At 40.2% G+C, this 25,659-nt stretch overlaps 1 long non-coding RNA gene across 1 annotated transcript; it reads left to right on the forward strand.

Annotated features, from left to right (window-relative positions):
* Positions 1 to 168: 168 nt before the first annotated feature.
* LOC140908171 (uncharacterized) lies at positions 169 to 18,956 on the forward strand. Its single transcript, XR_012157792.1, has 4 exons — positions 169 to 435; positions 6,776 to 6,903; positions 10,969 to 11,075; positions 18,832 to 18,956. It is a non-coding gene; the product is annotated as an uncharacterized lncRNA (long non-coding RNA).
* Positions 18,957 to 25,659: the final 6,703 nt, after the last annotated feature.

Genomic DNA, 25,659 nt, shown 5'->3' on the forward strand with positions numbered 1-25,659 from the left:
TGAAATTCATGAGGATTGTTTTCTGTGCTGCTGCAGTGGGCTATTTGAGACAATCACCCTCTGTGTCTTGTCCTGTTCCAGGTCCCTCAACTTGCAGTACCTCCACAGCTGACCCACGCTTCAGCAGAAATCTGTCCCAATGTACCATCACGGACCATTCCAAGAGGAAGCATTTCCATAATGAGCTTATGATTGAAGTTCTGGAGAGGCCCCACAAGCAGGTCCAGTTCCAAAGACAGAGGGACTTGCGGCCAGAGGAAAGGCATGGTGAGAGCCAAGAAGAAAGGCTCAGGCTGGCTGCACAGCTTGAGGACAGGGTTTCAACATGGGAGCAGGCACTTGCTTCACAGTTCCTGGAACAGGAATGGCAGCTAAGAGAGGAGGACAGAGCTCAGCAGAAAGAGCTGTTTGGCTCGTATCAGTAATGACCGTAAGGTTAGTGGCTCCTGCTGCATCACCCATTCATCATTTGAGTCCCCTGCATGCTACCTTGTGCTGCAGTCCAGAAGCAGCTTGGAAGACTCCATGGCTGGGTGGCCCATGCAATCGGACTCCATGAGTGGCTGGGCAGGACAACTTTGCCCCATGCAGCCTTCCATATTAACTTCCTCCTCTGGCACCCCAGGCACCCTCAGGCTATGTCTACACAGGGATAAAAAAACTGCGACTGGCCCAGATAAACTGACTCGGGGTCCTTGGGCTCAGGCACTGGGGCTGAAAAATTGCTGTGTAGATTGCCAGGCTGATCTTGGAGCTTCTGGGCCTTGCGAGGGTGGAGGGATCCAAAGATCAGGCTCCAGTCCAAGCACCTATACAGTTGATTTTAGTCCTGCAGCTTCAGTCGCAGTCAGATGACTACTCCCAGCCATGGCCCTTTTATCCGTTATAGAAATACCCTAAGTGACTTTAGGCAAGACTATGGCAGAACAAGGAATTGAACCCATGTTTCTTTAGTCTCAGATTAAGGCCCTAACAACTGGCCCACTTTGCCTAGCTCAGTTTAATCCCTGATGTTTTTTAAATCACCAAATGGTGGCCTATGATTCAACATGTTTGACAGTTTCTACTCCAGAGGTGCCCAGAGCTGTAATAGCAGGAATGCTGCAGATAAGGATTGCGGCTTAATGGCAGAGCTGTGTGTGGGATGAGGAGCCTATGCAATAACTGATTCAAGTCAGTGCTATATTAGTCTCTCATTTTCATGGACATTATATTGTCTGATAAATTAAAAAAAAATAATAATAAAGTAAGGGGTGACAGAGATGTGCCAGCCCCAAGAATAACTTTGGTTTTCTCCTCTGCACCTGCAGTGGGCAATTTTATTCCAAATGCCAGGGAGGCAGTATTTCCAGATATGACATTTCATTGAGGCAGGTTAAGTGGGAGATGTTTGCATGTTAAAGTTCTGGATAATGAGTATTTGATTATGTTGTCATTGCTAGTGAGAAAAATAATTGGTGAACAAATGTCAGATTCTTTCATGTCTATTTTTAACTTTATCTTTTAAAATGATCATTATGAGGGAAGTTTGAAATTAGCCTTTTGAGAAAATCCAAAGGTTCAAGATCATAAAAATTAGCAGCACATATTGCTAAACTCTCTCAGTATCATGTTCTGTTCTTTGCTAATATGACATAAAATTCCTACAATCTTGTTCTTAAGTGAGTAACATACCTGCTGGGACAAGAAAAGACCTGCCATGACCTTTGGCTAAGTAGGAGTAAATGGGATGTTAGCTACTTCTACCAATCCTGACAATGGGTGGTCTGGTGCAGATGGAGACTGCAAAGGTGACTGTTCTATAATACAAATTATGGAGCCACTTAGGATCTGCGAGGGCAGCAAAGGCTACTTCAGTGTTCTAATAATTCTTGCAAAACTGCTTTGGTGGGACAGGACTGAGTTACTGAATTGGTCATCTTTCCCTGTCCCTCAACCCCAAGCACAGCTTGGCGGGGCGGGTCCTAGACAGTCTTTTGACTGCCCCACTCCTGATCTTGGTATGCTCTCCCAGCAAAAATCTGGTTTGGACCTTTAAATTGGATATACAGTCAAGGGGTTGACAGCTGGAGGAAATCTACCACCCATATAGCTGTGGGGTAGCATTGCATATGCACAATGTCTCCTTGACATTACCTCCCAGAAGCTAGACATGGTCTGAGTCGTGGAGTCTGCTGCCCTTTGGGCGGGGGGAGGGGTTGGGAAGATGTTTAACATGCGCGCAGCTTAGGATATGAGCAGGTCCTTCCTGACATTGATCTTGAACCATGTTGGGCTGCACAGCTCGGTACTACAGAGTGATTTGTGCCAGGAGGAGTTAAATGAGGAATAGATCAAAATACTAACTCTCTAGTAGTTGGGAGCTTCCTTGTTGCCGCCGTAGTTTGGCTGCGAATGACATAGAGTAAAACAACTAACTAAAATCCTAATAGTTTGATGATTTAAATATGCCCCTCAAATAAAGTAGCACAAGCTTTAAAACATAGCCCGTAAAAATGTTTTCACCTTTTTATTTCGTGTGAGACTGACATATTGCATTACAACACAGTACCTGTGATCATATTTCATCCAGGTGTTGCCTTTTCTAATGTGCAACAAAGGCTGCTCATTCATTCTTTATTTGTCTTTAATACTCACAAAAGATCATCTTAGTGCTGGAAATATAGGGCCAGCTCCTCAGCTGGTGTAAATCAGTATAGTTCCATTTTAACTTCAGCAAGCAACTCTATTTTCAGCCCCATTCCTTGCCCTCCTCCTAAGGCGCCAGTCATTGAGTCAGAGGAAAATGGAGACAGTGCTGCTGAGCCAGTACTCTTTTCCTTTTTGCAACCCTCAGTCTGTATCTGCTTGTTCTGGGTTTCTCTGCTCACGGAAGCCGAGAAGAAAGCCTGCAGGCACTTTGTCCTGATGGAACTGTTGTCACAGTATGTCCTAGGCTACCCACTGATGTCAGAATCTGGCTAAATCCAGTGTGAGGAATGGATATACTAGCACATGCCCCATGATGAGAGAACACGTTTTCTGTTTTACTCTTGGTGTCTAGTCTATATCACTTCCAGATGAAACTAAAGAAATATTTATTTGCCATTGCTATTGACTGCTTTTATATTTTAAATATTGCCTCTCTCCATCCTTCCAAAGATGCCTTCAAAGTCTTTTTTTTTCTGGTGATGATTCAAGAGAATCTGTCCTGTGACCAACTAGACGTGAAGGATCTACAGCTTTCCACAGCTTTCCCTCTTGAGCTTTCCACATCTTTCAACTGAGGGTCACTCAGCACTGTAAATATATTGATACATTTTTAACAAACAGCTTCTTCTCTTTCTCATGCTGTTCAACTTTCAACTTTCTGTTCTTGTAGGCAGGACTAGTGGAGAGAAGGAGTTTTACTCTCAGTTCTCATTGAGAAGTTATTGCTAGGATTTCCCTTTCCATTTCCTCCTATTACGAATCCTGGAAAGTTGTTTGCACTTACTCAACTCACACTGCCGTTCTGATTTGTGGTTTATGAAATTCCTCAGATTGAAAGGATATGCCTATTTGAAGCAGAATATGAGAAGAAAATGAAACAAATAAAAAAAGATCTTTAGGGGAAAAAAATCCCAGTTATGCTGTAAAATAAAATTCTGATGTCTCACTTAACTAAAAATAGAGATGCGGCCAACCCATAAAGTGAAGATCCAGGCTGGGATGTGACCATCACTAAAGTTCAGTACATTTGGACCTGGGGTTTTGGTACACAACCATATCTAAATAAACAATTTGTTTCCCCACAGACCTTTAAAAATATAGAGATATGAACCCTAAACCGTAAGGCTCTGTCCAAGCTTATGAGCTCATTGCCAAGTGCCCACCAGGTTTGCGATGATGAAGAGAGAATCTGAAACCTGGGCAAAGAGCTGTTAGAAAGTTTTGCAGTACTCCAAAGTGGCCTAGGAGCCAGGAAAGCAGCTGAAGCCATAATGTCACCCCCTGAACAATTTTCCTTGTTTTGTGATCTTGTTCTGCAGATGAGTTATTTTTCTCCTGATTGGTTTGCGTGAGCCCTGGCTTAATTGTTACAGGTGTTCTGAGAGTACGTAGGGCAGAGGGGGAGAAAAGCATGAAATCAGACTCCCTCTGAAAAGACCTTTGAAGCCTTTTTTGTTTCTCTACAGCACCTGCAACTTTAATTAGCCTCTATAATGCCTAAACTCACAGGCTTGGGGAACATCTTTCTTTTCCTTTTGTTCTCTAAGAGACAAGCTTATTCACCTGGCAGATTTTTTGCCCAAAGCTCTCACAGCGCTGTCCCCTGCTTCTGCATCATACACGTGTGAGCAAGGCATGTGCATTGCAAAATAAACAGAGGGGGAAACAAGAGCTCTGGAAAGCATGCTGTAATAGAACCTGGGCTATTGAAATAAGAAGGAAAAAAACAAACAAACCAAGAGTGCCCAAGCCTTGCAAACACTCATAATAACAGCACAGCTTTAACTGAGTGAATGCTAAAAGCAATGTTCATTCTGCAACTGAATTTTTAATATGTCAGGATTGAACTAAGAAAACAAGATTTGAATGTCCTACTTGATTCCTAGAAACTGTTTGACCTCAGGGTAAATTGTGGCTTCGGGCAGAATGGTCTGGCAAGGAACATGGGAGAAAACAAACAATGGAAGTATCCTGAATTTAAAAAAATGTTGCAAATTAAGGATTTTGGCTTCTAATACACTTTGGCTTTTCCTCCCACTGTTTTAGATTCTGCTTTTTTATTGTATTATATTGTTTGTAGTGGCTGTGTGACTGGTTTCGATCTGATATTAAATGAACTCATTCAGACGTTGATTGTTCAGGCCATGCTTTCTAAGCATCTGTTTCCTTTGTGAACCTGAATTATCCTACATTTTTGCAGTTCTATAGCATTTTCTCACTGCTATGTGATATCTGTCATTCCCTGTTGCTGCATGTGGTGACATCATTGTTGTGCCCATGAGGAAGTGTCTTTAGGCTACGAAAATCTTAAGAAGAGTGTAAAAAAGCATTGTTGGCTTTATTTTTAAATGAGCCTATTGGTTCATTCACTGTTCCTGGCATGAAAATATAAATATAATTTAAAAAAAATCAATCTCAGACCTTTTCACAAGATGAATGTTTGGAACTAGATGATCCAACTGTTGTGCTCCTTTTCCTGTGTGGTTCTTGATCCCATCAACTTGGCACTTCCGCAGCTTCCTCACCTAACCTTAGATAGCAAGTTTTCTCCACTGTGAAACCCTTCCCCACCTCCTCCCCCTACCCCCGCTCCTTTTTTAGCTATTTACTACAATTCCTTTATCTTCCTCTTTCACCTATGTCCTCACCACCTCCAATTGCTCTGTGGGAGCCTGGTAGCTTCAGACATGCATCTGTTTAACTTTATCCATGCAAATATTTGTTGTTTGGAGATGAAGTGAGTGGGATGACTTGCATGTGCAAAATTATCCAAGTACATGTTTACAGGATCTGGCCACAGGAGCTTAAGTCTCTATGACTTCAGTGGAAGTTAAACACACCCTTAAAGGCCCTTCTTAAGCAGGGATGCTTTCCTAAATCTGGGCCTCTTAAAAGGCCATCCAATTAGGGAACACAAACAGTACCAGCTGAACTCTGACCAGCTGAACTAAACCATGTAGCTTACATTTCAGATAGGGAATCTTCACAATGAGCTGTTTGTGAATAATCTAGTTCAAGGATTATTCTTTTACATGGTTTGCAGGGGCTTCCGAGGTCCTTAACGCGGTGCCAGTTTCTGCCAGTAGAATAAAGGATGGGAAACAAGCCCTACAGCTTCTGTAGAAAATGTTTGGCAGTTTCAGTTTTGAATGAATGCAGCTAAGGAGTATTCTGTAAAATACAGGTGCCTCCATTTCTATCCCTCCTATGTCTTTTAATGATACACCCTCAACCATAACTCAACAAAACGTACTCTCTGTTCAGGTTCACAATAATCAGTCTTACTGACAAACCTCAATTCATGATGAACGACAAAGAGTGTTATGCAGAGGTGTCTGTTATTCTAAATAACCAATGCCATTCTCTCTCTCTCACGCGCAAACACACACACAGAGCCTTTGTCAGCCTTGAATTGCTTTGTCACTGATGAAGTTCTTCCTAGTTTTCATTTCCATTTCTCCATGAAACAGTCACGAAGAAAAAATACTTCCTACTGAGTATCCATTAGCCACCAGCGCTGATGCTAATGAGCAAACTGCAAGTGCACTAGATAGCAAATTGAAATGAGTCACAAAATACACTTAGCATGTGCTTCCTGCTAGCATTGGTGCGTCATTGGGAGAATGCTTGTTCCTTAACAACAAGGGTATAAAGAGCAGAAATGCAACTGATAAAAAAAATTGCTGTGTTTAAAGGAGCTCCATTAAAAGAGATTAACTGACTGTGCTCAAATGAATCATCTCTGCATGTTAGCTCTTTATTTGGTGGTTCAGCTTTTTTTATATTACATTAAAATAGTTTTAAATTAAAATATAGTGTTGAATTAAATTGAGCCTATCTAAAGAAACAGAGACTATCTTTCTTTAGAACAGGTGTAATTGGTTACAGTTAGCCTGTCTAAATAAGTGTAAATAATTAGGTAGTGATGAGGAAACAATGTGATCTTCCATACATACTGCAGCTAAACAGATGTGCTAAGTTATGACAGCTTAGTACCTTGTGCGTTTTGTTTGTTTTTGTATTTTTACACCTTGTTAATAGCAAAGTGGAAAAAAGCAAATACATTGTGTTTCTTTTATTACAGAAGAGTTTAAGACAGTCTCTTAATATTCAACAAGAAGCTGATGGATGAAGGAAACCATACTGATTTACATCACTTGGATGGGATGAAACTCACACCACGTCCACAAGATGCACAGATGGCAATTTCAGGTACGATGTCACTGCTAAGAAAATGAAACAGTTCTCCTGATTAGGATCTGGATTATGTTTCTAAAATGCTCATCAAGGAAAAAGAAGCAATTCCCAAGAGCAGTTATCAACAAAAGAGATGACACAATGTCTTTCATTTTGCATTTATATTTGTGCTTCTGTTTATGTGAAACGTTTGTAGGGATGTGCAATTTTGTACCTGGGAACATACAAATGCCCCCAGTAATTATTTAAAGAATCCAAAGCCCCAGATTGCCCTCTGTTTTATACAAATATTTTGTCTGTTGGCAATGTCCAGTCATCACACAGTCAGGAAATAAAAAACCATTAAGGCAGTTTATTTAGCAGTGCGCAGTATAATTTCACAGTGGGCCAGCAGTCAGGAGCATGGAGAAAAGTGCCAGGTGTTATGTTCAGCACGGCTGAGGTTATGGAGCAAGTGATGCTGCTTTCCACAATTTCAGCCCGTGGACGTCGACAGAAGCAATCTATGTAGAAGTCCAGTCTGTTGTTTCGACCTTCAGGAGGAGTCCACACAGAATCCTACTTTTTGTAGTGCAGATAGGAAGGATTCTGTGGGTTAGTATGTTGTACAGGCCCAACAAAGAAAATAACAGAACGCCACTAGCTGTCACCTTCAGCCCCCAACTAAAACCTCTCCAGTGCATCATCAAAGATCTACAACCTATCCTGAGAGATGATCCCTCACTCTCACAGATCTTGCGAGACGGACCAGTCCTTGCTTACAGACAGCGCCCCAACCTGAAGCAAATACTCACCAGCAATCACACACCACACAACAAAAACACTAACCCAGGAACCTATCCTTGCAACAAAGCCCGATGCCAACTCTGTCCATATATTTATTCAAGTGACACCATCATAGGACCTAATCACATCAGTCACGCCATCAGGGGCTCATTCACCTGCACATCTACCAATGTAATATATTCCATCATGTGCCAGCAATGCCCCTCTGCCATGTACATTGGTCAAACCAGACAGTCTCTATGCAAAAGAATAAATGGACACAAATCTGACATCAGGAATCATAACATTCAAAAATCAGTAGGAGAACACTTCAACCTCTCTGGTCACTCAGTAACAGACTTAACGGTGGCAGTTTTGCAACAGAAGAGCTTCAAAAACAGACTCCAATGAGAAACTGCTGAACTGGAATTAATTTGCAAACTAGATACCATTAACTTGAATTTGAATAGAGACTGGGAGTGGCTGGGTCAATTTCCCCATGAATCAATTTGAATCAATTTCCCCATGTTAAGTATCCTCAGACCTTCTTGTCAACTGTCTAAATGGGCCATCTTGATTATCATTACAAAAGTTTTTTTCTCCTGCTGATAATAGCTCATCTTAATTAATTAGCCTCTTAGAGTTAGTGTGGCAACTTCCACCTTTTCATGTTCTCTGTATGTATATATATCTTCTTACTATATGTTCTATTCTATGCATCCAATGAAGTGAGCTGTAGCCCATGAAAGCTTATGCTCAAATAAATTTGTAAGTCTCTAAGGTGCCACAAATACTCCTCGTTCTTTTTAGGCCTTTACAGTTATCGCTGGAGCTGGAGAAATAGAGCCCAATCCAATTCTCACTGAAGTCCATGGAAAGATTCCAGCTGACTGCAGTGGGAGTTGGAATAGGCAAATAATGGGAGACTATGTTCATGGATATTTAAAAACTTGTAAATAGAATTTCACTTTGATCATGTGTAACCCACACACCTTCTGGGTGTGGTATTCTGTCCCATCTAGTGACACTGAGACCACTTAGAGAGAGGTAAAATGAGTCTTGTCTACAGCCTTAGCTAAGAGCCATTTGGCTTTTAGCTCATGCGGTAGAGGCTCATACCCTAAGCTCCAGAGGCCCCAGGTTCGATTGCGCCTGCCAACGACTGGGGTCTGTTGGCGTTAAAAGTGGGGGCTCATCCGGGATTTCAGCTGGTAAGTCTCCGAAGCTTGGGACACGTTTCCTCACCTAGGGGAAGTATGTAACCCACACACCTCCTGGGTATGGTGTTCTGTCCCATCCAGTGGCACCGAGACCACTTAGAGAGAGAGAGAGAGAGATAAAATGTGTCTGCTCTATAGCCTTATCTAAGAGCCAGTTGGCTTTTAGCTAAGAGCCAGTTGGCTTTTCGCTTATATGATAGAGGCTCATGCACTAAGCTTCAGAGGCCCCAGGTTCAATCCCACCTGCCAAGAACGGGGGAGGGATAGCTCAGTCATTTGAGCATTGGCCTGCTAAACTCAGGGTTGTGAGTTCAATCCTTGAGGGGGCCATTTAGGGATCCGGGGCAAAAATTGGGGATTGGTCCTGCTTTGAGCAGGGGATTGGACTAGGTGACCTCCTGAGGTCTCTTCCAATCCTTATATTCTATGAACCAGAGTCTGTCAGTTTTATACATGCACTATTCCTTTCCCCACTGATCCACCCTCTCCTTTTAAAATTTGCTTTTCAAGATACATATTTCTGTTTGTATGAGAAGTGAATTTGGGCCTATGCTCAATGGTTGATTATTCACAAAGTCAAATTTGTTTCATGACCAGATCAAATTAGTTTGGGGCAAAAGTAGTTTTTAAAAAGATTTTCCATCCAGGCAGGAAACAGAAACAAAACTATGGGCCAGAATGCCAGTTGATGTTAAACCAATGTAGCTCTGTGGATCATAGGTGACCAGTCACACAGTTCAAAGGTCAAATAATGGATGTATAGTCTCAGTGTTCATGATCAATCCCTATGTTGAAATTTGGTCACAAAAATATTTGTTAAAAAGCTGCTAATAGCAAACAAAGCAGCAAAATCAGACAATTTGCAAAGTGAAAACAGCTATATTCACCAAATTGTCCTTCATTGTTGTTCACCCAACAACTCTGACTCTCACTGTCCTATATATCACAACTACTTGGAATTTCACAGCATGATCAGGGACAGAAAACATGTCCTCTTGCTCCTAAAGCACAAGATCCGTTTGCTAGAGCTGAAGAAGAATTTCTCCTAGGTTAGAACGATAAGATTTATGAAACACAATTACGCAGTTCTAATTCTACATGCTAGCCTAATTGGATACAAACTGAGCACCCCCAGTGTGGTGCTAATGCATTATCTTAACAGCGATATTTGGGGTGAAGTTGACCAGGAGTGTTGGAAGAGTATAACTTGTTCCTTAAGCAGCCTTCTGTGTCTAATGGACTATATTGCTCATTTGGCTGGATTTTATACTAGCTTTTCTGTTTTAGAATATTGCTATTTAATTTTCTTGATTCTATTGAAGGACTGTAGGAAAAGAAGAGTAAACAGGAAGGTCAAGAAATTCTGGTGTGCCTTGATGTGGCTCAGAATGCGTGGGATTGCTTGTCTCTAAGACACTGCTGTTAGAAAAGAGATTATTAAGGCCTGAATCAAAAGCCAGGAGCTGAATATCCCTGAATTCTGAGGAGGTTGTTTGGGCTCAACAGCCAAATTCAGATCTGGATCCAAATTATACAGCAAGCCCACCCATAAAATGGGCCAGTCTCAAAACCTCAGATCTCAACACGCCTAATATTGGCATATTCAAAATCCAGATCTGAACTTTGTGGTGCAGGCTTGCTTCCAGTTTTGAAAAGGACAAAATAAGTTTCCAAAGGAATTGAGTACAATGAGTGAAATAGTCATAAGTGTTAATTGTGATAGTCAAAATGGAATCCTAATACAGCGAGAATCCAGTACATTTGATAGGCAAATCCATGTGTGTTTTAAAGCTGAAATTCAGCACAACTCTGAAAATTTAGAGGTAAAAATTCAGGCTCATCTATAGTTAATTGCGTCTTACACCTTTGATTTCTTGCATTGTTGCCAATTTTTATTTTGGGGTATGTGTTCATCTGTACTTCCAAGATGGCTAGTACTTTGTGCTTTCATTTGGGCCAGAAGAAGTCCCACATCTAGCCTCAAATTGCAGAGGCACAGGAGAAGGAAAAGTGATTAAAGGAAAAATGTTAATTAAATTTTAAATCTTAAAAAAGTCATGGCTTGAATGAAGGTTCTGGTCTATTCTTATTTCAGATCACTGGCTCGCACCCATCCCTTTTCCTTATATATTAAGTTGACACTGGAAGCACAAGGAATATGATGATAGACTTCATCTTCAGTAAGTCAGTGTCCAACCCTTGGTGAGTTATCTCTGTTTCAATTTTATGAGTTAGGGCAGGTCATTGAGCAGAAGGTAGAGATTGCCTGGAACTGGCTGGATGGGTGAGTTATTGATGTACCCCTGCTTTCTTTGGGCCTGAATTTGTAGCTGCTCCCCTTTCAGAATTCCCATTGAAGTTGATGGTAATTCAGAATGCAAGCAGCTGCGAAAATGGAGTCCTAAATCAGTTTTGAATCTCTCCTGATCAATTTTATGCTGCTTCTTACAATAAAAGTAACAAGCTACGAGCTGGAGATCTACAGCACTGTGTTTCAGTGGGATGTTAGGGCAACCAGGACAGACACTGAATATTTGTGCTGAGTTTTTGGCATTTTTGTGACCCAAAAACTCACACTACAAATTTTAATGATGACCTGAAACTGTATGAACCGAACCGTCTTGGGTGCAGTACTGTACTCCCCATTTCAGCTGCAACTAAAGGATCTTCAAATCACAGGCTGAATTTTTATGAGAAGGAAGCAATGTGGATCAGACAGGAGAATTTTGCATACAACTTAGGCAAGGCTGCTGTTGCTGGAATGAGGCTCTCACCACCCAGCTCCACCTCAAAGAAACATCAACACTAGGAAAGGAGGAAAGCCCACTCTTAGGTGTGAGTCTGCGTGCTATAGTTGGTTTGTCTCTTCTCGTATTTTAATATATTGATGTTACTTCTCTGTTAACACTGGATTCATCCTTTGAGAATTAAGTGATTTCAAGGAAGTGGTGGGCTAATTAAAGCAAAATTGTTTTCTGTCTCTGCATTTGTTTCTTTCTTTTTAAATTTTAAGTCACACAGGCCCTTATCTTTCATGAGACCTGCTAGCATGGATCTCTGGATCTAGAGTCTTAATGACTCAAGGATCAGTCCCAATTATGTATTCGTAATAGCAATATTGTTTCAGGCTGAATTTCCCAGCACAGCCAACGACAGAGTTTTCCTATCCAAGACATTTTTGTTTTTCCTGTAAGTACTTACATTTCTAATTTGTCATTCATGATTTTGGGCTTTAAAGAACCTTGTTCTCTCCTCTTCCTTGATTATATCCCTGGAAAGAAGGCAGAGGTCAAGGAGAGAAGCACCACAGTAAAATGTGTAACACGCAAGGAGAATAGAGATGCAAGGAACAACACATAATGTCCTCCTTCCTAGTCCCTTTCACAGTATCTTCTTGCCATTATAGATTTTGAAATAGTCCAATTAGCTGCTGAGAGACTTCCCCTCAACAAACTCCATCAGGAGCAAATTAAGAAGTTTCACTTTAAACTATTCTAGTTGCTGTTCAAATGCCACAATCTCAATTTGATTAATTCAAATCAAAGTTGGATCTGGTCTCAGCAAAAAAATGTTTCATTTGGAGCAAAGACATTTAACTGTTGAGGGAAAAACATGGACAATCTTGGACACATGATTAATGAAGCACAGAGGGAAAATGAGGGTACTAAATCTCTACATGGGCTTTAATAACGAGCTGAGTACGCTGGCCCTGATTCAGCAAAGCACTTTAAGCATGCGCTTAACCTTTAAATGTGGGACTAATTCCACTGAAGCCACTGGGACTATGCAGCTGGTTAAAATAAAGCATGTGCTTAAGTGCTTTGCTGGATTGTGGCCACTTTAGCTCATTCCAGGATCAAGCCCTTTTCCTTTAATTCTGAGCTATTTGTAATCATCAAAATCTCATAATGCATCCATTTTCCTTTATTACAATCATATACTTGTAATTTTATTTAAATAAAAGTATAAAGGGGAGAACCCACGTACAAATAGCCCTCTGTTCTCTCTCTAGACCAGATTGGGAACTTTTTACTGACACTGGTAAGTACTTATGGACCTGTGAAGCTTAATGGAGCTACTTGGGTGAGTAACTGCTTACCAGTGCAAATATAGGATTCACAGTCTGGCACTCTGCTGGGCATTATAAGCAAATTGTTGGTGAGTTTGCATAAATTTGAAATATTTCATAGATTTTTATTTTCTGAATACAGGGATCCAAATAGGGTATGAAATCTGGCTGAGTGATTGTGTCTATATTTCCTACCAAGATGTGTCAAAGCTCACTGATGAGACAGTGATGAGTCGACATCCAGTGATGTCTTTGCAGCAGAGGGATAACATTCTCACTATAAAGATGGAAAAAACCCCTAATACAGCATTAATAAACCCACATAGAACAGAAGGTTCTGTTCCAGCAGCTCTAAGCACTTAGATAGGTACTTTTATAATCAGCTACTGATCCTTATTGAAAAATGTACAAATACCACTTTTAGGAGAGGACTGCACAAGCTTCAACTTGTTTTGTTAATTACTTTTTTCCTAGGAAATAGCGGAATTTTCTGGCAGGAGACTTTGGTGAACCAAATCCATAGGCCATTAAAAATGGATTAAATTTAGATTTAAAACCTCATTGATCCTGTTTATTTCTTCTTCTTCTTCGTCTACTTGACTTGGAAAAGTTATTTAAAAACTGTTATTTTCCTGGAGTGAAAGTACTAAGAAAAGAACAGCATATTGGATATCCTTGTTTTTGACACTGAAAATTATAGGGGAAAAACCAATATAGGCTAAGTACAGTAAACGTTTAAGATGTCCTCCAACACAACACCACTATGTATGCATTATGTGCTAATGAATACATCCTGCTGCTTGCCTTTGAACTGCTATCATTAGTATTTTAATTAAGAGACGTCAATGAAAATGAACTTTGCAACTGGATTATAGTGTTCTACTGTAAGAATAATGCTGAGGCTTTAATAGAAGATAAATTCGTTTAGAAAGCAGGACATTTTTTTCTAGTCATAGTATTCAGTTCCATTAATGTTTTTGCTACTATACTGAGGCTCAGATTATATGCCTGCACACAGATATATGAGGAAATAGAAATCTTCCTTACATCTTTATAAAGGCTACCTAGGCCTTAGGTCTGGGCAGATACCTGCTAACTCCCTCCCTTTGCTGCCTGGCCAGACTAGATGAGCCAGCAAGGAGTATGGGGGCATTTAGCAATTTAGGCTTTGACCCAGCAAAGCACTTAAACACGTTTAAATCCATTCCTATTCAGAAAAGTAGTGAAGCACATGAGTAGTCTCATGGAGTGAGAGCCATGAAGGTACTCAGGTGCCTAACTCCCATTTTTAGGTGCCTAAGTCCTGTTTTTAGGCACCACTGCAGTGCAGAGAACTCTTGGTTGGCTGCTACTGAAACCTGTAGGCACCTAAACTCATATGGCACCAATTTTTTTCCTCTGGGCATGTGTATTTCTGCCTCACTCTCAGTGCTTGGGCACCTCTCTCCTGCCTGAGCCCATGTGCTACTGCCTCAGGATAGGCATGTGGGTGCCCATCTCCGGCCTAAACCCCAAAGTGCTCCATGAGCTGTAAAAGATAGACACTCAGCTGCCTAAGTCGCGTGCAAGACCCAATCCAGTAGGGGGCCTCTGAGCATGCCTACTAGACTGGGCCCCGCAGGTGAATTCACACAAAACAGCAAGGAGGAGGAAGAGGAAACAACTCCCTTATTATCTTTAGACCAGTGGTTAGGGTACTTACCTAGGAAGTGGGACACCACTGGTCCAAGTCCCCACTCCTCCTGAGGGGAAGAAGTGATTTAAACAGGGAGCTGCCCCTTTGCAGGTGAGTGCTATGGAATTAAGCTATTCTGACCTAGGTCTTTCTCAATTTCTCCTATTGAAGTTGTTCCACCTTAATTAAACAATTGAATAATTAAATATGAATTGGGCCAGTGAAAGCTTTAGAGTGACTCTATAGCCTAGTGGGTAGGGCACATGCAAGAGAGATGGGTGAGCTATGGTCAAATCTCTTCTCCCCCTCCTGGGTAAATACCCTAACTATTAAGATAAATGTAATAAAGGAGGGCCGCCTCCACCATCTTGCTCCCATTTTGTTTCTGTCTCTGTACGCAGCTTAGTCAGATGAATGGCTACTTTCCCCCAGTCTGTGAATCACTATCTCCCAAGAGGGGTAGGCTTAGCATATGACTCTCTGGTCAGCGTCTCCTATTGGCTAGCTTAGGTGGCTCCCTGCCTAGTGTGCTGGTTTTGTGATTCTCAGCCTTAGGTGCCTATCTTTCTCCATTCATTGTATGTGGAGCCAAGGTGTTGGACTCAGGCTTTGTGATTTGCAGTGTTGTACCTTTAATTTTCTAGGCACCTAAAAGTCAGATGCCCTGATGCTCCATGTTACAATGCCTAAGTCCCTTCAATGAACTGGGCCATTGTGTCAATGTGATTACTCACATACTTTAAGTTTGGGATATCCTTTAGTAACTAGCTGAATCAGGGCCTCAGAGATACATCTCCCACTCCAAGAGCTACTTTAGGGTTTGTACAATTTGTGTGTCACCACTTACTCAGGATTGTGCCCAAGACAAAATCTCAACCTAAGTGATTTATCTGTTTTCCAAAAATGAAATAAGTGAGCATGGTCCTGTTGCAGGCCAGCATAAAATCTGTGTTTGCTTCAGTTGAAACACTTTGTTCTCATTGGTAATGATTATTTTTTTTCTGTTTTTCAATAATCATAACTCAACTAAATTTAATTCAGATTTTTTTATTGATTGAGACCAGTATTTTCTATTTCAGGTGCTGGAAACGAGACGTCTAAATCCATAGTTTATTGAGATGCCTTACTATAGCTACTACATTGAAAATTTTGCCCAGATATTTTATTTCTTTGTTAAAACATATATGTCAATAAGTAATCTAAATATTTAATACATACTAGGAGTAATTTTAGCTAATGTTTGCGAATGCTTTGAAGTTTAACAGTTACATGTTAAGGAATAAATTAAATTAAATATAGAAAGCTGAACTAACAGAGTGCAAGAATATGTGATACAGTGGGAATATAACATAATGTAAAATACAATACAATTATTTGATCAAAATAATTATATGGTGCAATGGATGTTTAATTTTCTTCAGAGGAGGAACAATGGGCATTTTCCATCTCAATATTTTAATGATGCAGCGATCCTGACATGGTTTTCATGATGGATGATAAAGTGGGATTAATCCAATACACAATAATATTCATTAGAAAAAATACATTAGAAATGCATTGAGGGTGAAAATTACATTCACAGACACAGTATCAGAAAAGCATTGTAACAAACTGTACTGTTGCATAAATGATTCCGTGATGAAGAAAGGACTTTTAAAAAAATTCAAGTTGCAATCAGAATTAAGCTTTTTGTTTTGAGTTTTTCCTAAATGCAAGCTTGCAGGCTGCTCCGTGTTGTCACAACCAATTACCGTTCTTCAGATTGATTCAGACATATTAAACTATTGCTTTTCCACCTTCCTGTCAAAGAAAGCCATCCTCCCAAATTGCTATTTGCAGTCTCTTGGCCTGATTCTGCAAACACTAACTTCCAGGCGTAGTGCTTACTACTATGAATAGCCCCATTGAAACTAGGCCTTCAGTTTTAAATTCTGCAAAGCCTTGTGCACGTGAGGTTTTGTGCCCCTGTCAGTGCAGCAGCAGTATTTTACCCCAAGTTTATTGAAGGGTTTGCTAAAGAATCCCAGGCTTATCCTGTGCACCTGGTCCGTTTCCTAGTTGAACAACATTCTGAATGGTAAAAAGAAAAGGAGAACTTGTGGCATCTTAGAGACTAACCGATTTATTTGAGCATAAGGTTAGATGGAATTTAGCCACCACCAAGTGATCTAGACAAAGAACAGGGAAAGAACCACTTGGAGTTCCTATTTCCCCAAAATTATTCCCCCAAGCTGTTACACCCCCTTTCCTGGGGAGGCTTGAGAATAAACAAGATGAGCACAAACCAGCCTTGGATTTTTAAGACCCAAAAAACCCAATCAGATTCTTAAAAAACAGAACTTTATTAGAAGAACAAAAAAAGATAAGAGAACAACTCTGTGAGATCAGAATGGAAGATGATCTTACAGGCTGTCAGATTCAAAACATTCTGAATGGTGTATTGAATACATTTTTGGGTTAGTAGCTAAACAATGTATTATATGCAAATTGGGTAAACTATTTAGTTTTTGCCTCTCAGTTGGTAAATCATTTTTCTCATTATTCAATCAGCTCTGTCAATTTATAGTTTTGCATTGAAATTGTGCATTTGTATTTTGCAGAGTTTCACTGTGGGTAGGTTGACACTGCAATTAAACACTTCCCCCATCCTGGGAACCAGGGTCTGGGGTCCAACTCAATCTTTACACCACAGTTAAACAGCCCCATAGCTCAGGCCCCATGAGCCCAAGTCAACTGACACAGACCAGCCACGGGTGTTTAATTGTAGTGTAGACATACCCTGTGAAACATCCTTTACAACTGAATGTTGCTTCAACCTGAAAATCAGGTGGTAAGTGCCCCGGAGAAAGTGAAGCTGAAGAAAATATTCAGCCAACCAAATAGATTAATGGCACACAGATCTAGATTTTAAGCAAAAGACTTAGAAGGAAGTTAGGTATTTTAAATCCCTTTAAGAGTTTGTGAATTTAATTTATTGTGCTTTGGATATTGGGGAAAGGATGAGAAAGAAGAGAATTCAGAGTACTGATTGCAAACTCACACAGTAAATCTTGCAGCTGGAGTCCCTCATAAAATTCATAGTATGCTGACCTAGTAAATGTGGAAAATGCCTGTGGTTTCTCCAGCCTCCCTCTCATAGCAAGTCTTGCTATTGTATTGTCACAAAATTGTAAGAGAAACACGACCAAGAAAAAAAAATAACCCCAAAATTGCAGTAATAAAGTGTTAATTTTGGTGACTGTGATTATAAATATTTTAGTTCCTTTGATCATAATACTGCTTCACTTCATCTTTCCTTTAAGAATCCTTCACTGATTATACTCTACTTTGGATCACAAAAAAACCCCAAAACATATATACAGTATGAAATACAATTGGGTCAAATAGCTGGCATAAATCAGTATAGCTTCATTTACATCAGTGTCACTTCCTGTGATGTACACCGTCTAAGGATCTGACTCAGTATGCCTGCAATGTCTGTCAGTTACAGTAAACAGAAATTCTACAATGGCCCTCTTCTGATTACAAACTCTCTTAGGTGTTGATCAGCACCTTGTATCTACATGTTGACTTTGCTCCTGAGGCGAAGTAAGCAGCCCCAGCACCATCCCTGACTCTGCGAATTTCCCTCTCCCAGCAGGCTCAGCTGTGCTGACTGGCATTCTGAGGGGCATAGAACCCCAGGTCCCCACCTGTGCAGGAGAAAGGAAGGTTGTGGCCCCAGGGAAGTTGCTCTGCCTCTCAGCATTGCTACTTGTGATGCAGAGGAGTCCAAGGGCACCTTACATGTCCTCTTATTGGACTGACTCACAATGGCATTTGGATGGTTGCAATGGTCAGCGTGATGATCGCTTACGACCATAGATCAAAAAGAGGTGTAATATATTGCCATTCCAATGATAGCTTCTTGAAGACACTTTAATGTAAATCTTGTAAGCAGATCCTTGAAAATAAAGGACAAATGCAAATATTACATTGAGTCCTTTCCAGAAGTGATTAGTTTTGTATTCATAAAATATTTTAGTGATGCTGCACTTAATAGCTATTTATTTGTGCTGAAATATCAACATAAAGGTCATCAGTATATTGCACATTGCAGTGCACAAATAATGGGCCAGGTCCTCATGCTGATCTACATTTGCATAATTCCATTTCAACTGACCCAGTTTACACCAGTTTGAGGATCTGGTCCAATGTATTTTGGTTGTCTGCAGGAGACGGTGAAATATCATCTATAAAGAGGACCAAGAGGACAGGAATGACAGCAAATGACATGCCACTAGAAGATTCCAGTGCTTCCCAAATGCTACCCTCGCTAAATTTGATTGGATGAGATCAGAAGTGGAATGCGGATCTCTACTTTTATGTCTCACAGTGATTTACTGAAAGCAAACCACAACATGTTTCACTAAGTTTTGGCAACACTTACCATGTATGTATGTTAACACATACAACTATGTAGCATCCTTTTTAGGACCAACTTGAAGTGCAGTAGGGGTTTGAGCAAAGAGAGGTTTTGGTGTCCTCTCCCATTTCTTCATGCTCCCACCAACCCACTCACATGGAGGGTGGAAAAAGATGTTTCCTCAGAAAGGACAAGAATAAATACAACCCAGTGCAAGATTCCCTGTCCTACTCTGCCAACATGCCTCAACCCTGACCAAGAGGGACTATCTCTTGGGGTGAGAGTTTATTCTCAATAATGTAGCACTGTGCTTGACCTCTCTGCTGAGAATCTTAGTAAAGGTTTCAGCTGTGGTAATGGTGGTTTTTCTGATGTGAATCCTCATTCACTGGAGACTAGACTGAGACCACTAAACTTAAGTTATATTTTTAATTTTAGTATCAATGTTGCAATTTGGCTGGCTATATGTCCCTGGACAGAGAGGTAAATCAACCAGTCAGTTAAAGTGGGTTAAGTCTCTTTCAAGTTTTTTATCCCTAGACCACAAAACATAATGTTCATATAACATAAATCCCAAACAAGAGGAAAACTCTCTATTTTGGGTCTCTTCTGTCAGACCACAGCTCCAAAGATCCTATAACAAAACTTGAAAAAGAAATTTCCTCTTTTTCTACTCTGAGGATCAATCTGGTTTCAGCCCTTTATTGATCAATCTCTCAAAGCGCTCCTTCCCCATAGTCTATTCAAATAGCCTAATTAGTTTCAGCTGGTCCTTCTCAAATTACCCTGGCTGGAATCCTTTACAGTTCCTGCAGTGGGTGCAGACTCCAGTTGCAGCTTTCCTTCTACACACCTTTTCATAACAGTCAGATTGAATAGATAAAGTAGATCAACGAATGGCTATTTCATTGCGTGCTTTTCTAATTGGAGTTGTGAATAGGTTGTGGAAGAATAAAAACTCAGAATTAATATAGCAGAGAGAAAAAGTTTCTAATAAGTGTAGATCTGGTAATAAGTACATCATTAGAATTAGGAAGACAGGAGCAGTTTCAAGCTTACTTCACAGGAAGCGTGTATCAAAGCATACATACCAGAAACACCTGAATAGCAGAACAATTCTAAGCTTTTCCCAAGACTTATATTAATATTAATTCCTTAAAGCCTATATTAATGTATCTTTATCATTCAGATGCTAACTTTTTCATGAAGAACCTTCATCCAGGTGTCCTAATAACATTTAGCAAAATCTGGCAGGTGGTAGTGGAGGAGAGAATGGCAGGGTACCATTAGCTGATTTTATGGTTTATGAGATACTGTGGGAAGCAGCAGTTTGAAGTGTCAGAAAAAGTAAAGAGGAACTGTTTTTATCTAGAGCTATGCTGAATGGCTTCATAACTGACAGGCAGGACTGTTTGGGCTCCAATTTAAAAATGAATTGGATAGGCGGTTACTAACATTTATTTAGGTGACATTCCTACCATATTAGAACTGTAGACATATTAAAATATAATTATTGGTGTGTCTTTGCATTTTATGATAATCTTCACTGAAGTGAATAGTTAAGGTGCTAGGTAAGATTAGCAATTATTTCTGGTCAAAATTATTTATCCCATATTCAGGAACAAAAGGGGACCCCCTATTTGCAAATTCCCCCATCTAAGCAAGAAGGGGTAAGCTGTTTTGTGGAACCTACCTCCAAGAGCCCACCATTTTATAAACCTTTAATTCAAACTTCCCATGAAGAGTTTATTGATCATGTGTATGACAAGAGCTAATTCTTGTAAGCTTTGCTGGGCTTGCTTGCTCAGAATTCAAGAGTGGGAGGAGCAGTTAGTGTCCACTAAGTGATATAGGGAAAAAAAGTTACAATAGGGAATCTGGCATTTTGGGAACCTGATTCTGTAAATCCTGACTCCTGTGAGTAATCATTGCTCATCTAAATAGTTATATTGAAGTCCAGGGTTTGAATAAGTGTTTGCAGGGTCAGGTGTCTCATTTATGAATGGATACAACTGGTTCTTCATATCAGAAAATAATATAAGTAAAGCATATATACACTGCCTTCGAGTCTAGCAACAGTATGTCAAAGATCACTGATACATTCAGCATCCTGACACTTAGAAGACGCTGTGATTAGTTGTAAATAGTTTTCATTAGAACTATGTAGCCTAAAAAAACAAAGGTAGTTCTTTGATGCGATGTGAAGAATGGAATGAAGAGCGTTTAGAGTGAGGAGACAAAAACATTTCTGTGATATGTTAGCCATCTTTATATTACATATATCTGAGAGTCTCTGACAAATTACTTGGCACATTCTCTGGCTCCATCTGTGGTATTGTGAGTTTTTGCTAAAATCCTCATCTACCTATCTTTATAATGGCAAAGGGGAATGCTCTGTTGTGCTTGCCTATCCCATTAATAGTTCCAGATAAAGGTGAGTATGCATAGTATTGAGTAATTAGAGATTTTCTTTCCTTTCTTCCCTCTTGTCTTTGAGACCTATCAACATGGCATTGTGAAGAGGAAGACAGCAGAAGTCAAGATCATGTCTTTTAGTGGCCTTTTTGGGATAGGAAGAAGGAAAGGTATTAGAATCTTGCTGCATCTTAGCTCAATTTTTCCTCAGGAGCCATCCAGTTGGCTACAGTTGTGTCTGTGTCTTCAAAAATAGTAGAAACAAGATCTGGTTTGATAACATGTCATAAAGCACATGGATTTCAAACATACCCTACCAAAGTTTGAGGATGTCTGTCAGGATCCTGGATTCTGGTTCATTATGAAAAAGAAACTCTTTTGGACATGTATTTGTAGTCAGCTTTTGTTTCAGCTTAAACATAGTAATGAATAATTTTAATTGACATTTACCTGCTGTTACCAGATCTTTATATTATACAGGGCAGTTTGACTGGATTTTAATAACCATTTTCCATGCTCAGAAATAGAAATGAATGAATAACTCTTAATTAATTATTCCCTCTCCCGCACCACCACCCAAGAATTTAGCTTTGTTTTCTGCTCATGGAACATCTGTGAGCAGATCAGTTTTTCTCTCATTTATTTGTCATCCAAATACCTCTGAAATTTTTTACCGTATATATTGCTTCATTTTGAAATTTGTAGTCAGTTTTGCTTAGTTTCTTAACTGTTCAGATAAGACACATGGTACATTTTTCGCCCCCTGATTAGATGAATGCACAGAGACTTACAGCATGAATGCTTCCTGCACATTACATGAAAAATTGGTTTCTACAAATACTCATGAATCTGACTTTGAAATTCATTTCCCATGAACATTAAATGCAGTCATTTGAATGTGCTTAGAAAGGAAATACAAAAAGGAGCATGCACATGGCCTAAGCTAATTAAACAGCCTTAAAAATGTTGGCAGAAAATATCTGGTATTGTTTGCCCAGCTCTAGTCAAAGAAGTAAAAGGGATTTTATGCAAATACTATTGAAAAGCATGATCATGTCTTTCTGCATGTGGACATAGTGCGAGTTGTCTCCTGACTCCTGATCCAGATCTCAGGGTGTGCAGCCACTCAGGTTACAATTGCTACTCTGAAGGGAAAATACATCCTGTCTTATGTGTGTGGAAAACCAAATTAGGCATCCTGAACTGTAGAGTACTCATCTCTGGAGGTAATACTGTAAACGGAATGGTGCAACACTTTCACAACAAAACCCACATGAGCAGAGAACATTGAAACTTGGTCCAGGCTCTTGGAGATTCTTGAATTTTTCAGAGAGTTTGGGAGGAATATTGTCCCATCTGGAACCTCCTGATCTAGGCCCTGATCCTGCTTGCTTTGAAGTTAATGGCAAAATTCCCATTAACTATAATACTGCAAGATCCCGCCACAAGCCTCCTCTCCCCACAAAGGCCCAGGAATGCTCCTCTTACCTTTGCACTAGTTTATGTTGGGAGGCTGGAAGTTTTTACTTCGTCCCATTCTGAGGGTTTTGGAGAATGTGCAAATGGGCTCTCTCTCATCATGAGTTCTTCAGTGAGTAAAGACTTGTCCTTTCTGCATCATCAGTATCTGAGATGGTTAGCTGGAAAGGCAGATCTGCTCCCCAAGCTTCAAACCCTCACAAAATTTCTGAGCTAAAGGCAGCATGCTTCTCAATGCTGCATCATAGGAACCTACCAGATTCAACTGCCCAGGGCCGATTTCTGCTTTACCTCACTCTGGACTCTGACATGCTTTACAGTGTTTTCCAGTAATAGGGATTCCCCAAAACCGGCATATCCCACTCACTCCCTGATGAAGGCAGGGGAAGGGGTCTTGTGAAGGAAGCTACATGGAACATAATAGTTTTGTATGATTTCAACCTGAAACCACATGAAATTTGGTGGCTTGGGCTTCCTGCCATTTGATGGCTTCAAATTCATTTAAAAGAAAGACACTTGTTTGGCATTCAGAGCCCTCGGTGAGTTTGCACTTGGGGCGGGGCAGAAACACACACAATTTTTCATGGAAAGTGATTGAATTTATTGAAGAAATTGGTGAGATGTAATCAAGCCAAACTGTATTGTTATTTTAGTAACCCGGTTTCAGAATGGAGCCACATTTTAAAGAATGTAATTTTCGTAGTTACACCATCAGTGTTTCTATAAATATGCTCAGTTAAATATAGGACAACATTAATTCTGCTACCCAGACACAGCTCCCATTAAATTCATGTACAGAGCTACAAGTAGAATTTTACCCATAATAGATACGTATTTACTATTGAGCAACGCTTTTCATATTTTGTTTATTGTTCTTTATGGGACAAATGCCTATTATATTCAATCTTTGTTAGATGTCCTGGTATAAAAATTATTTACTAGAAGAATGTCTTCATATACAGAATTCTGGAAAACTCTCTTTCATATGTAAATGTGAGAATTTTAATATAATTACTCCATGGAATGTTTCCATACCTCCACATAGTTAAACCAAATTTGTAAAATAAATATTTGCCAAACAGTAGCTCAGACTGACTAACTTTTGTAATGAAAGACTCTAGCAAAATTCATATATCTAAAAAGGAAAGATTAAAATTGCTGTGTATGAATTTCTCTGTGACATTCTCTGAATGTCTTTACTTTTGTAGGTTTCTATTTCAAACAGAATATTTAATTAACATAATACTTTGTTCTTAATGATATCAGTTTAGCAGAAAAAAAAAGGAATAGGAATATTAATTCCCAAATCCCCTCATAATATGACTGCATCCAGTGTTTGTTTTTCAGCATCAGCCCTTTTTTCTTCACTTACACTTGGCAGAGGAAAAATTTTTATGACCATCTATATTGACCCTTCCAGATCCCTGAAGTTATTTTTGATTGTCAGAGCTTCCTCCCAAGGTGGCATGTGATCCTGTATGATTTATATTCACTGGGAATTCCTCAAGATGTCCAGCAACCCTTTGGTTAACTACCTGCAAAGCAGCATAGCATTTGGGGCCTGATTTGTAAAGGGGCCTAAAGATCCAGATTGGTGCCTCAGTGAGAAAGTGCTTATTTACTTTTGTAAATTTGGCCATTTGTTTTCTATATTTGGCCCATAGATTTCTGCAGATATGTTCATGGGTATGGATTCATCAGTTACAATTTCTTCCGGCTTTTTTTTCCTAATTGCTTCTTTTCAGTGCATGCCTGTTTAACTGTAGTTAGGTTACTGCTCTCCGTTGATTTCCCCTCAGTCTAATTTTCCCACCTTGTCAAGGGCAGGATACCTAATGAAGATATCAGTGTTAAATGGTAAGCATACATGTTTTCCTTTGCTCTCCTTACTGCTTCTAATTTTCTTAAGTCTTAAGCCTCTATCTTTTTTCACTGTCCAGCTGTCTAAGTCTTAAAAATCTGTTTCTCTTATCACAATTATTCCTCTATGTCACTGTCCAGTTTGGCTTCTATTACCTCTCCCAGTGATTTCTAATGCCTTCCAGGCTCTCCATCTTTTCCTCCAGAAAAAGTAAGAAGTTTTGACTTTGTCTTGATCTATAAACCAGAACACTGCATAACAGGCTGCCCTGGATCCTTCTGGGAGCCATTAGAGGTAGTTACTTCTTATTCTAAGACGTCTCTTGTTGCTGCCTGTTGTCGTAAATACAGCATGTTAAAGATTATTTGTCAGGAAGCAGGATATTCAGCAGAGCTAATCTCCAAGTAGTTGCCTCAGTATAGCTGGCCTGCAGTGGACTGCCTGATTGGCCACCCCACCTGATTGGCTGGAGGGGGCCAGCAGGCTATCTCTTAAGACAGCAGCAGCAGCAGCTTACTGGCTGCTCAATGCTCGTGCCCACCACTGTGCCTGCTCCTGTGTTACTTTGTTCCTGCTACTCCTGTCTTGCACCCAGCCTTGCCTCTGTCCTGCTCCAGCCTTGAAAACCCGCCTTGCCAGTTCCCAACCTCCAGCTTAACCCATGGCTCTGGTGTCTGACCACTGAATGCCGCTAGACCCTCAACTCTGGTATCCAGTTCCTGCCCTGTGGCTTGACCCTTGGCTTGGCTTCTGACTACCGACTCTGGCTCTGATCCTAGTTCTTGGTTCCTGAAGCCTTTGCTAACTGTGTGGGCTGATGCCTGCTCTGATCACTAGGTTAGACTACCCTTGCCCTGGTCACCCAACAGATTGAGCAGCGCC

Source organism: Lepidochelys kempii, chromosome 3, assembly GCF_965140265.1.
Source record: "Lepidochelys kempii isolate rLepKem1 chromosome 3, rLepKem1.hap2, whole genome shotgun sequence".
In the NCBI taxonomy this organism is placed as follows: Eukaryota; Metazoa; Chordata; order Testudines; family Cheloniidae; genus Lepidochelys; species Lepidochelys kempii.